Genomic DNA, 13,592 nt, shown 5'->3' with positions numbered 1-13,592 from the left:
TGAAGTGGACGCATCCACAGCCTGCACAGGCGCACGAGGTAGATGCACGAGGACATCATGCCGAGAAGGGACTTGATGGACCTCACCCTGGCCACGTCCATGGTCAACAGCCGTTGTACCTTGCCCAGGATGGCCTTCGTCCTTTCCTCAAACGGAGAGGCCAATCGCGCCACTGTGTCGAGCCTGGCTCCCAGGAACAGGGCAACTTGCGACAGGACCAAGTGGGATTTCGCGAAGTTGATCGAAAATCCCAGATCCGTGAGCAGCTGGACGGTCTCCGCTGTGTGCCCGACGGCAAGTTCTCTTGTCTTTGCTCGGATGAGCCAGTCGTCCAGGTAGGGGTAAAACGTGGGATCCCCTGCAGGCGCAGCCGCGCCGCCACTGGTGCTAGGCACTTGGTGAATACCCTGGGCACTGACTTCAATCCGAAGGGAAGGGCCTTGAACTGGTAGTGTCGCCCTTGGACTACTAATTTGAGGAACTTTCGATGTCCTTTTAGAATGGGGATGTGAAAGCAGGCATCCTCCAAGTCCAGCGACGATAGGAAGTCGCCTTCCTCCAGCTGTCCCAGCACATGCTGGAGGGTGACCATACAGAACTTCTGGGACTTGATGTACTTGTTTAAACGATGAAGGTCCAGGATGGGTCGCCAGCCGCCGGTCTTCTTTCTTACGAGGAAGTATCGTGAGTACACTCTGGAGCCCCGGAGCCTCTTTGGGACAAGCTTGATGGCTCCTTTCTTCAGCATCGCCCTTACTTCCAGCAGCAGTTGAGGGACCTGGATTCCTTCCTGGCCACGGGTGGAGTGCAGGAGCACGTCTTTAGAAACTTGAGAGTGTGCCCGCGGGCCAGGGCATCCAGCACCCATCGGTCGGTGGAGATGGACTCCCACACACTGATGAACTTCTCCAGCCGGCCTCCCACCGGGGTGCTCAGGGGGCGGCCCAACGCTACGGCTGGTTCAGTCCTGCTTGGCAGCAGCCTTGCCGCCTTGGCCTCCTTTGCGACGACGACGAGATCCTCCTGAGTTGCCGCATCCTCTGTAGGCCTCCTGCGACGAGGAGCGGGGCGCCTGCCGGTATGTCGAAGAGCCGCCGCCGAATCCTTTGGAGGCACCTTGCTTGCCTCCGGAGTTCCGAAAGGGCGGCCGTCGTTGCTGCAACACTCCCAAGGCCTGAGCCGTCTCCGTGTCGGCCTTGATGGCCTGCAGTGACTCGTCCACTGTCTTGCCAAACAGATTGTTCCCGTCGAAAGGCATGTCCAGAACTCTGGTCTGCACGTCTTGGCGGAAATCGGTTGCCTTGAGCCAACCACGCCGGCGAAGGCAAACACTGTTGCCAATCTGGTGAAAACCAGTGTCAGCAATGTCCGTGGCTACCGTTATGTCTTGGTCCGACGCCACCTCGCCTTCCTGTAGAATCTCCAGGGCCTCAGCCCTCTTGTTGTCCGGGAGGAAGTCCAGCAGGGGAGCGATCTTAAACCACAGCTCCCTGTCGTAGCGGGCCACAATCGCGAGAGCATTGGCCGCTTTAATCATCGTCACCGCCGAAGAGATGACCCGTGTTCCATGGCGTCCAGTTTCTTCCCCTCGCCGTCCGGCGGGGAGGTCGAAGTTGAAACCGTCGCCCCCGCCGCTTTTTTCTTGGCCGCCACAAAGACGACCAAATCTGGGGTCGGCTGCGTCCTAAGGCACATGGGGGCGGAATCCGGGACCCGATACTTCTTCTCGTACCGGTCTCTCTTGGCAGGAGTCGTGGACAGGTTCTTCAGGAGCGACAGCCCCTCGTCCCAGATGTCGTCAAGTAATGGAACCAAGAGGACCGTCTTCCTCTTGGCCTCATGCCGTTGATAGAGGAAACCTTCCTTCTTCTGTTCCTCGGGACAGAGCTGGAAGAGCTCAGATGCCCTGGCGATCATGGTATGGAAGGAGCCAAATTCGTCGGGTGGGGAGGGCCGAGGAGGTGGTGATGGAAGGCCCATCCCGTCGTCACCACCGTTGTCATCCGTCCCCGTCGTGGCCGTCTCTGTTCCCGTGTCATCCCTTGGATCAGGGGAAGGAGATGAGGGCTGCGAAGGCCGTGAAGGCTGGAAAGGCGGGGGGAATGAATTCACCTCTGCTTGCTTGGAGGGCTTCCCGACGGTTCAGGCTCCGCTGGATCGTCCGTTGGGGGTAAGGGCAACCTTGTCCATATCTCTGTACACAAGGCCTGGATCGCCATCAAGATTGCTCCTGAGTTGTCCTGTGGCCCGGGTACCGGCTGCGACGGGCACGACGGTTGGGGAGTGGAATCCTCCGCCTCCACGGGCTCCTCGTCGGCACCACCATCGCTTTCTTCGTCCGCCTCATCGGGATCCCTCCGGTGGGACTGGACCTCCTCAAACTTCTTGTTCAGGATCTTCGCGACTCCAACCAGCTTCTCTTCAGAGGCTGTATCTGTGTCTGTGATGGCCACCGGGCCCCCCCCCTCTTTTTCCACTGGGGTTTTCACGGGGGTCTTATTGATGGGTTGAAAAGAGGATTCCCTCCGCGGTGGCAGGGAAACTCTGGGCCCCAGGGTCGCCTCCACTGGGGTAGCCTCCACAGGCTTCACCAGGTCTGCCACGACTCCCTCGATAGAGGCCTTAGCCGGATGAATCAGGGCCTTCACGACTTTGGACATGCTTGAGGCCATCACCTTGTGGGGGTTACCGCCTCGCTCCCCTTCGGCTGTCTCCATCGGGATCGACCGGGATTTCTCCCGAAGCTTACCTGGGTTCTCCGATTTCCTCTTCCCCGAACCAGAACGTTGGCTCGTGGTTGATGGCGTCAGTGAATGTGCGTCCTGTCTGGCAACCGAGGAGCCCGACCGATCGGCACTCCCGGTACCCGTCGACTCGTGATGCTTTGCCTTTTGTTGGACCCCTGTTGCCGGAGCGCCCTCAAAGGGCGTAGAAGAGCGCTCAGACTTCTTCTTCTTCTTCTTCTTCTCACCTACCGCTGGGCTCTTCCCTTCCAGCCACTTTGTGAGGCGGGTACGCCGATCCTTCAAAGTCCGTTGCAACATGTTCTTGCAAAACACACAGTCCTTCTCCACGTGCGTTTGTCTTCGTGAAGGCAGTAGAGGCATCTGGAATGCTCATCCTCCTTGAAGACATTCTGCAATCCGCATTCAGGGCAGCTCCTGAACAGCTTGGATCCGGACGTCATGTTTCCTTTGTCCTGGGCCATGTCCACGCGGGCTAGGCATCAAAGATCTTCAGGAATCCTCCAAGAAGTGAAACTCAGCGAAAACTTCGCCCTTGAGGGGCGTAGAAATTCCGAAATGGGTCCCCGTTGATCGGAAGTAGTAACGGTGGAGCTTGAGGTTCGATTGACTGAAAAAATGAGATTAAACTCTTTGAAAAATCGCAAAACGCAGTAAACGCTCGAGAGCTATAGCACGAGGACTCCCAACACTTGAAAGTGTGGTAAAAATCTGAAGATGGCTGCCAAAGGAGGGGCTTAGGTAGAGGGCAGTCATTGGCTGGGGGCAGTATGACCCAGAGACCAGTTATTGGTTATTAGGAGAAAGACAGTTCAGAAACGAAACTGAAACTGATTTTTTCTTTACCGAGGATTCCCAGCCTGACGACGGGGAATGTTCATGAGCATGTGAATCCATGCCAGACCCCATGCTGGAGAATTTTCTTTCTCCTCCAGTAAGGACGTATAGCACTAATGGCTATTTATTTGTCTCTTTGGTATTTAGCAGTGTAGGAAATTCAAGTATTGTGTGAGACAATAGCTGTACCAATATATTAGAGCTCATGTAGGGTCCCTACAACAAGGAGTGACTTTATTTACCAGCTCCTGAGGAATGTTCACCATTTATTGGACCTACGAACAGAAACATGTTGAGCGACGGCTTTTGCTAACAACAAGGGTCCATATAGAAACCAAACCTTGTGTGATGTGATACTCAACACAGACCAGAATAACTAATTTTGTTTTTGTAAACCAGCTAGTCCTAATCCTGTTAGAACTGGAGCCACAATAGCACTTTACTCAATTGCTGTTGCTTCTTACCTTTGCACTTTAGAAAGTGTGTCTAAGAGCCATTGAATTTTTGAGTCTCTGGGAAATTATATTTGTCTATGGCCCTCATTACGACCTTGGCGGAAAGTGACTGACCGGACCGCCACAGCGTAAATAGCGTTTCCGCCATTGCACGATGGAGCAAAGTGCGGCCCATTCCGACCCATCGGGCACGAGCACCACGGCATGGCGGAAGTGCAAAGTCCGCGATGGCGGAAATGACCCCAAAACGGCCCACACCGCCGCCGTACGGCGCCCTAGGTGCAATACTGCCACCCATCTCAGCGGACACCGCAGTGAGCGCCAACCGGAAAGTACGGTGACCGGAAATATACGGAAACGGAAGTAAAAACATGGGCCCGGAACGGGAAACATCCCGCCGTACACCTATAAAACCACAAAATCCACACAACCACTAAATACACTACCCTGAGACACACCCCAACCCGTCATCCACCCTAGCGAAACCAAGAAAAATGGGAAAAGTAGCGAAGAAAGCGTGCGACCGCAAGCGGCAGGTCCACTTCTCCCGTGAGGAACTCACCGTGCTAACAGAGACCCTCCAGGAGAATGCCGCCGCCGTCTTCTCCACGCAAATGACAGGACGGTACTTGCGAACAAGAAGGCCATATGGGCTCTGGTGGCACAGCGGGTAAGTGCGGTGGGGACCGCACCCCGCACCCCACAGCAATGCAGAAAGCGATGGGACGACCTGCGGATACGCGTCTGTAGCATACTTTCTGCCAACCGCAACATTGCCACAGCCACCGGGGGAGGATCGGAATCACCCATCAAGTTGACCCCCTGGGAAGAAATCTGTGCCTCCACCATTGGAATGGAGAGTATAGAGGGAGTCGGAGGGATGGAGAAAGGAGTGCAGACATCCGAAGAATCAGGTAGGTGGCCCAAATAAAACAATGCCAAATCCACAATGTCCAATCATGTGAAGTACCATGTGTCCACATAGTGCAACAGAAACACATGGCCAGGAGGACGTCCACACACATTGGCCTGATAGCGCACTTTAAAACACACAATAAATACATAAATAATTAAAAACCCCAAAAACACCCACTACACGTGCAGCAGGCACACCCTAACTGCAGGCTGCCAAACAACTGCACCCTCACTCCACACACAAATGAAACCACCTCCAAGGCCCCGACCCAAATCACCCTCAGGTACCACCCCAATGCATTTGATACAATGCCATTCCAATTCCCACAGACCCATTAATAACCCTCGCCCTCCTTTACTCCACCACAGGGTCCGATCCAAACGACGAGCTTCAGGACACCCCTACCAGCACACCTGCAAAGAGGGCCAAGACCAACGGCCAAAGACCCTCCACCTCAGCTGCACGCATCAAGACACGGCAGCAGCACAAATCAGGTGGCAGCACAGAGGAGGGAACATCAACAGGCACCCCAGCAGCCAGCATGCCCACAACAGCAGCACCACAGGTCCCCCCAATGGATGCCACAGAAGGCACTGCCTCTGGTGGCAGCAGCACCATAGGTGACACCCCATTGATGGCAGCATGCTCCGACACAGAAGACGGGGATGTCGAAGTCAGATCCATCCATGACCTGTCCCAATCCCCCTGTCTGTTCCATCCCGTACAACACGAGGATACCACGCAGGGGCACCCACAAGACGACGACTGGCCATCCCCCACAAGCCCTGTGGCAGGGCAACATGAGGCGAACAGCCCCTCTGTGACACCACCGGAAATGGCCATGGCCCAGCAGAGGCAACAGTCCCTCGACCAGTTAATCGTGCAACAGCAGCAACTGGCCACGCTCCTCAAGGACCATGCCGATGAATGTGGGGGCACTAAGGCAGACATAGAAACATCAACTGAGACACTTAGGGCAGAAATGGAGAGAAGTACAGAGACACTAAGGGCACAAATGGAGAGTAGCACCGAGAGCCTGAGAGTCCAAATGGAGAGAAGCACCGAGAGCCTGAGGGGGGAACTGCATGCGACGTCCAAAGACATATGTGCCGAACTTGCCGCAGTGCGCCGTGTGCTCACTGAGCTCTCACAAACCCTTAGGGACATGCATGGACATGAGCAGGCAGAGACATCATCCGTTGCAAGTTCCGTCCAAGGCAGCCCCCAACGTAGATCTGGGAGGAACCTGCGCTCCACAGGCAGGGGTGCCCCTGATACCCGCAGAGGGGGCTTGCAATAGCGTCTGCCCACTGACAATGAGCATCTTTGGACACTGGTGTTCGGGGGGGAGGTAGGAGGGTGGAGGGGGTGTGTTGGGCTCACTTGGGTGGCGGGTCGATAGGGTGTTTAACATGATATCACATATGCCACCAACAATGCACGATCAACCAATGAGATGTGTGGACAATGATCTTTGTGTACTAGGCCATCATAGGCGTACAGTCCATATTGTGCATGTACCAGACACACACAGTGCCACGAGTACCGTGTCCATGTATCAGCCACCAGGCGTGAGTGCTAGAAGCATGCATCAATGAGATGCTGACGAATGTCACGGCCCTCCTGTGCCTCGCAGACTCCTTGAGGTGCTGCCACATCCCCACCCTCATCATGACCATCCTCAGGTGCTTGCAGTTCTGCGTCAGGGGGCATGGGCACATTTCTACGTACGCACATGTTGTGGAGCATGACACATGCCATCACCATCTTTGCAACCTTCTCATGGCGGTACAGGAGTGCCCCGCCAGACCTGCTGAGGCAGCGGAAACGAGTCTTCAGTAGGCCGAATGCCTGTTCTATGACTACACGGGTACGTGAGTGGGCATGGTTGTAGTCCTCCTCATGCTGGTCTCGTGGGTTCCGGACTGGTGTGAGGAGCCATCTCTTCAGTGGATATCCAGCATCACCTGTATGTGGACGATAAACGTATAATGTGGAATGCCATTGCTACGTACGCACACACACACCCCCCCCTTCCTGCCAGGTCATTGCCGAATCACATACCCCACATCATCATGCATGAAATGAGACTCACCGAGTAGCCAGGATCTGTTCCCTGCGTGTCGCTCCATGTAGCGTGGTATTGTAGAGTTCCTCAGGACCATAGAATCATGGGTTGATCCAGGGAATCGGGCACAACAATGTGTAATGATCCTGTTGGAGTCACACACCATTTGTACATTCAGAGAATGAAATTGTTTTCGGTTGCGGTACTGGGCCTCCATGGCATGTGGGACGACCAATTCCACATGGGTGCAGTCGATAGCACCAATGCAACCCGGTATGCCGCCAAGTGCATGGAATCCCACTTTTGTGTTGGTAATTTCCTGCTCCGAGCGTGGTAGAGAGATGTAGTCGTCTGCGTGCTGCAGGAGGGCATCGAGCACTTGCAATAGTGTCCGTGAGAACAGTGGCTGAGAAATGCCATGCAACTGTCCGACTGTGTGCTGGTAGGTGCCTGTGGCCAGGAAGTGGAGTACAGACACCACCTTCAGTAGGGGTGGGATGGCGGTTGGGCTATCTATCATGCTGACAAGGTCAGCCTGTGTCATGTCCACGATGGCGGCTATGGTGTCCCGGTCCAAACGGTAGAGGGTGTGGATCTGCTCATCAGTGAGGTTGAACGGATGTGCTCGGAGGCGTGGGATTGCGGGCTGCCTGCGTGGTGGTAGTGGCTGTGCTGGCGGCCCTTGCTGGCCCTGCCTTGCCCTCCTCCTCCTCCTGCGTCTCCTCCGTGCGGCCGGTTGTAGTTGGTGTTCGTCTTCTTCTTGGAGTTGGAGTACTTGCAGTGCTATCAGGTCCCCCAGGGCCAACATCGCGAGTCCTGCCGGTAGCATTTCGGAGTGGGTGTGGTTGTGGGAGGAGACTGGGTGTGCAATTTATGTGTTTTCAGGCTGTATGGCCTCCACCTGTGGTGATTCATTCCACCTGTGCAAGCTGCTCTCCCCTTTGGCCGAGCACGTCCCGCACACAACGCTGCACTTCGACGCATGGCATCTTGCTATTGCAATCATGTATTTGTACCCGATGGCCGTGTAACATTGGTTGATATGTTCATTCGGCTATGGTCCCATTGTTTCACATGCAATCTTTGCAGTCGCGAACAGACTTGTGAGGGGTCAGTGGAACGTAGTACTCGAGTGACGGTGGGCCCTCATGCATCACTGTACCGAGTTGCAACGACGGGCGGGGCGTCCCATTTGTGAGTGAAGGCAGTTGCCATTTTCACACACAGCCGCACTAGATGGATTAATTTGTGATTTCAAGCGGCCACAGATGCCTTTTCGACGTGATGTTGCAAATGAGGAATTCGAAGGGCGGCGCTTTCGGTTATCAGCTAGCGGCGAGGAGATGCCCACAGGTCTGACTGCAAATATAACGTTCTATTGTTCAATGTCCTTGAGACAGGGGCCATGGCGAGGATGCAATGATTGATATGAATAGTTTGGGATGCGCAATAGCGACGTGGGCGATGAGGCCGGACGTTCCCAAATACATGTTACTTCACAACACTGGAATTACGGGCTGGGGCACAGTGGATTTTGCAGGCTGCATAACGCACAGACTCAATGGATATTTCTAATGTTATGTGAGTAAATATTCAGGCGTTTTTATCCCGGGATGAGGGAATGATGAATGGATGCATGGACAGATGATTTGATACAGAGTTTGCCATGTACAGGGCTTCTTGGAATCTGTCCGCCTCCCCTGCGCTATGTGATGCAGGGCTGCCATAGTGGGACCATCGTCTATCTGGCCTTGTTGAGCCCTCCCTGTCTCGACGCGCCCTCAGACACTTGTGTCCATGCACGTTACCAATCCCATCTGATGGATTCTGTTTTCACAGACGCATGCACAGGTACACTCGTGTGTGATGGTGTTTACACCTCGATATAGATAGTTATGAGTCGCAAGTGGTTTTGGGGTGGTGATGATCCTTTGGAGTGGGCTAGCATGCATATGGCTGTGGATTTAGTGTGATCATTGAAGTGAGTTGTTCGAATGTAGTTCTGATGGCCATTCTGTTCTTTTTCTTTTGTTTTGGTTGACAGGTATCTCCTCCCCTTTTGCCACTGCCATCTGTATGCCACTCCTGCAGATGGCTTTTACTCCCGACACCTGCTGCTTCGTGTTAATCAGTGGAGCAGCATTACGATCTTATGGGACGATCGCCAATGGGCCACATGCCCTTACGCAGTACTAGTGGCTCGGAGCAACATTTCGGCCTTTCAGCTGGACTAGTGCCTCCCCATTGGGACGGCCCTGCGGTTCTGTGCGCTTCCATGTTGCCTTTTCGTACGTGAATGTGGCTCTGTGTACCATGATGGAACAGGGCGTCACACAAGAAGTAGCTGGTCATTTCTTGCGGATGCAGCCCACAATGGTGAAATGTGTTTTGGAGTTCATGGCCTAATGGCTGTATAGGCTTGGTGATTTTGTTGTGCATTAAATTTCTATTCTGATATGGGCCGTGTAGCGTTCTTCTTTGCAAGTGATGTGGCATGTTCCTATTTGGGGAGCGATGTATTGTTAGGAGATCTGCATTGGGTTCCAGCTTCGGAGTATAGTTGCGTGGTACTGTGCTGGGCGCGTTTGCCTACGAAGCCCAGTGAGGTCAGGGATGAGGGCTGCCAATATGACTGTTTGAATGATGTCATGCTCAGGGGCGGGGGATTAGGTTTTGTGTAACAGATGCCGGTCAGCCAGGTGGACTGGTGGAATGATGTGATTTTCGAAATATTGCTGGTCACAGGTGCCTGTGTTTGCGTGCGTTTCTTGGTGGGGGACTGTGGTCATGTCCATTGGAATGGCTTCTGTATTCGTGCCATCTGTGCCCTGCAGCTCCCATTGGCCCCTCTTGTGATTCTTTTGTTCGTTGGCATGCATGGGTGACTTGTACATTTCACTGGTTGCATTGTGACTTCATTGCACCTACGGGGAGTTGTACTATGTGGGCAGGGAGCGGTGTACAGGCACTCAGTTGGGCCGTTTACGGTTGATTCGCGATGCCGTACTTCTCGCCATGGCGGAATGGTACTTTCCGCCGTGCTTGATGGCGTTAGGTACATGTCCGCTAGGGTCGGAATTCGCGTACCCTTGCGCCATGGTGGTTTTTACGGTTTGGCATGGCGCGCGCGCGCGTACTTGGTGCAGTTAGCGTTGGCGTTCACTACGGTGTCGCTAATGGCATCGTACTTTGCGGTGACGGGTCATAGTCGCACCGAGCGCTATTCGATGGCGGTATTGCATTTCCGCCATCGTTTTTCGATTTCCGCAAGGGTCGTAATGAGGGCCTATGTGTGTTATACATGTTTAGCCATGTTGTGGCAATTGTATATTTACTGATTAAAGATTTTCTATTTTTTCAATTTTTTGAAATTCCTGCTTTTTGTACACTCACTTCTTTGTGGTTACCACCACTGCGGATAGCTAGTTTTACCTGATCCCCGTTTTGTTCTATAGGAGAGTAAACCAGGCCATTCCTGTGTGTGTAAATGGAAATCGTGGCAGGAGAATAAACCAGGCCATTTAAGTATGTGTGTCAAAAGTCCTGGGAGGAGAGTATACCAGGCAATTGGAAAGGATTGTGTTAAAACAAAAAGAAGAAACCACTATTGACAGCAATGACAAAGATAGTGAGCAATTGCACAGCGCAGAGACCCTAGAATAAACATTGCTCATACTGTCAGCAGCTACATGAGGTATTGGCAGAAGCATGGACAACCAAGATTTGACAAGCAGCATGGCAGATGGCCCTCATACGGGTTTCGTATGCAGCTCCAATTACAGACGTGTAGATCAACCATAATCAGCTGAAGAAAAAGATTTTAATTTGATGAGCCAGCCCACCGCATGCTCACTTCATCAAGATGCATGGCGGAGCACAGATTAGCATTTGAGGGCTTCAGGGTGGACCCACAATGGTATAAAAAGGCTCAGCCTTCTACACTAAGGAAAAATTGTTGTGATTCAGAGCTGTGAGTAGGAGAAAGCAGAGATAGATCAGGAGGGTAGGAACAGTGGAAACCATGAATAGAGGGAGAAGGAGAGAAAGTACAAGGAGGAGATTGGAAAGCCCTGGGGAGAGAGGGGTACAGGAAGGGGAGGAGAAGGAAGTAAGAAGGGTGAGATCAATAGTGGAGGCAGGAGGAAGGAAAAGGAGAGCCAGGAATTGAGAAGAGCAAGAAGGGAGAAGCATCTATTGAGGAGGGGATTGGGAGAAAGGCCTTAAACAGAAAGTTGAAGTGAAGAAAGGGGAGATAGAAGGAGAGAAGGAGGGAGAACAAGCGGCAAAGTCTGAAGACGAGGAGGTTGGAAGCAAAGTACTGTGCAGACAGAAGAGCAAAGTGAGAAGGGAAGAGCAGAGGAGGGTGAAAAAGAACACAATTTGAAAAGGTGGAGGAGAGAAGAAGGGGGGAGCAGAGAGGGGAAAGCTGGCAGGTACATTGGGGCAGAAAAAACTGCTGAGGTAGAATGACATTGAAAGAGATAAAGCAGAGATAAAGAGAAAAAAGAGAGGGCTAGAAGCCAAGAGGGTAATAAAAGAGGGCTGGGTCACTGCAGGGCATCAGGGAGATGGTAGGAGAATAAATAACAGTTGAGCAGGGATATAGGAAGCTAGGCCAGGAGAAGGAGGCGCAAGACAGGCCAATATGCATCGGCTTGGTAGGACCTCTAAAGCCCTAGTGCTTGCAGAGACTGAGCCAGAGTCTACCAATGGCTCAATGTCTCAAAGACTGGCACTCGCCGCACCTTTGTACTTGCTAAGTGGTCTTGAAACTGGCCAGAGCATCCATCACGAAATCCACTGAGATGTGTTTTCAGAAGCAGGGCAGCGTGGACTGATCCCCTTGGTAACAAGGTGGTACTTAGAAAGTATCCGGGCCACGAAGACAAGCAGTCTCCCAACACCATGGAACTAGGAGCCGTCCACGCATTACCGTGGTGTCAGGACAGTGATAGGCACTGAACATGGCAGCATGATCTGGTACGGCACAAAACTCTGTCCCCAAGTGGTAGTGAGCAGAAGAACAGGAAGGAGGCTCAGAAAACTGAATAGCAGCCCTAATTGAAAAAGACATGGAAGACCTGCAGAAAAGCCAGAAAATTAAAGAAGCCACGGATTACTCAATGAAGAGAGCAGAAGGCTAGATCAGAACTGGGGCAGGAAGACCAGGAAGGCCCTGAAAAAGAAGCAAGAAGCAAAGGGAAGAAACAAGGGAATGGGGAACCAGGGTAGCATCTCTTCCAAAGAGGAGCAGAGTAGTATGCGAACCGAGGCAAAACATTCTGATGAGGCTTTGTTTACAACTGTCACGGGAAAGAGGCTCTGATGATCCGTCTAGGGTTGCCATGGCAATGGACCAGACATGCTGAATGGCACATGTGGAAAGCCAGTGAACCAGGTGAAGTGGGCACCACCTCAAAGCAAGGCATGGTGAACACCATTTTGTGTGTATAGCATTTGGACCAGACAGCTGACCGCTACCGCAGACAGAAGTAAATACGTGCAACAAACATCAAGGGGTAAAATCCATAGGTGCAGTCTGTTCCCTTGGAGATACTGCTGTCAATTATAAACCACCAAATTGTGGTAGTTCTTGACCCCACAGTAACCAATTGTCTACAACATTCAATTAATGTAAAAATATAATTTTTTAATAAGGAGATGAAATAGAAAGCGTTCAATGCATTTCTGATCAACAAACGTTCTTCAGGGACCACATCCATCTCCATTCTTAATTGTTAGCTTCAGAAATGGAGGGCAGAACATCCATCTCTGTAACGTGAAACTGCTTTAATGAGAAACAGACTTCTAAACCGAAGATGAAGTTAATGATAATTGACACCAGTGTCTGCAAGGGAACAAACAGCATCTAGGAAGCCAGGCCAGAGGCTCCTCGTACCTGCATGGTCCGCAAAACATGGCAGCCCCCATTAGGCATGTGGAGAGAATTGCGCGTGCCTGTTGCTGGTGGCAATCTGATGTACAGGCACCAGAGCAGATACAAGCGCCACTGTCCCAGTACGGAGCACCACCGGAAAGCGGGTGCCATGACACTATGGTACCTGTACCCATCCATTCCCACACATAGCCTTACCTAAGCTTGGAATCATAATCAATGAGCACAGGGCCCCCCTGGCACTGAAGGGAGGAATTCACTACTTGCAAGAAAATCATCCTGGCCAGTGCAATCACTCATCCAAGACAAGAAAGAAGTTAAGGGGATACTTAAAACTTCACAGACTGAGTGACTTTCACTTGACATCCATAAGTGCAGTGCTCCTGGGAAAACATTGACTTAATGACAAACTGCGGTCCTTAAGGAATCTGGAATTGCTCCACTTTTGTTTCTTTGAACATCTCCAATTCTTAAGTTCAGTCCACCCAAAATCCTTCGAACACTTCTGTTGTAAAAGAAACACTTTTGAGCTGTATTTTGTGAGTCTGGAACTGCCTGTTTATACCTTGCCCGTAACGTATACCCTTTCTCACGCAGGATTCCGAAATAGAATCCCATAGATGAAATGGGGGCCATCGAGCTGACTGGCCAAGTGCAGGATTGGGGCCAGAGAGCA

The 13,592-nt window shown here is 52.3% G+C and overlaps 1 protein-coding gene across 1 annotated transcript in view; it reads right to left on the bottom strand.

Moving 5' to 3' along the window:
* Window positions 1-13,592, bottom strand: part of VWA8 (von Willebrand factor A domain containing 8) — a 3,012,337-nt gene that overhangs the window by 854,350 nt on the left and 2,144,395 nt on the right. The window lies entirely within an intron of this gene.

Source organism: Ambystoma mexicanum, chromosome 7q (genome assembly GCF_040938575.1).
Source record: "Ambystoma mexicanum isolate Mex_15411 chromosome 7q, UKY_AmexF1_1, whole genome shotgun sequence".
Taxonomy (NCBI): domain Eukaryota; kingdom Metazoa; phylum Chordata; class Amphibia; order Caudata; family Ambystomatidae; genus Ambystoma; species Ambystoma mexicanum.
Note: the sequence above shows the minus strand (reverse complement) of the source record. Positions and strands in the feature narration are given on the sequence as shown.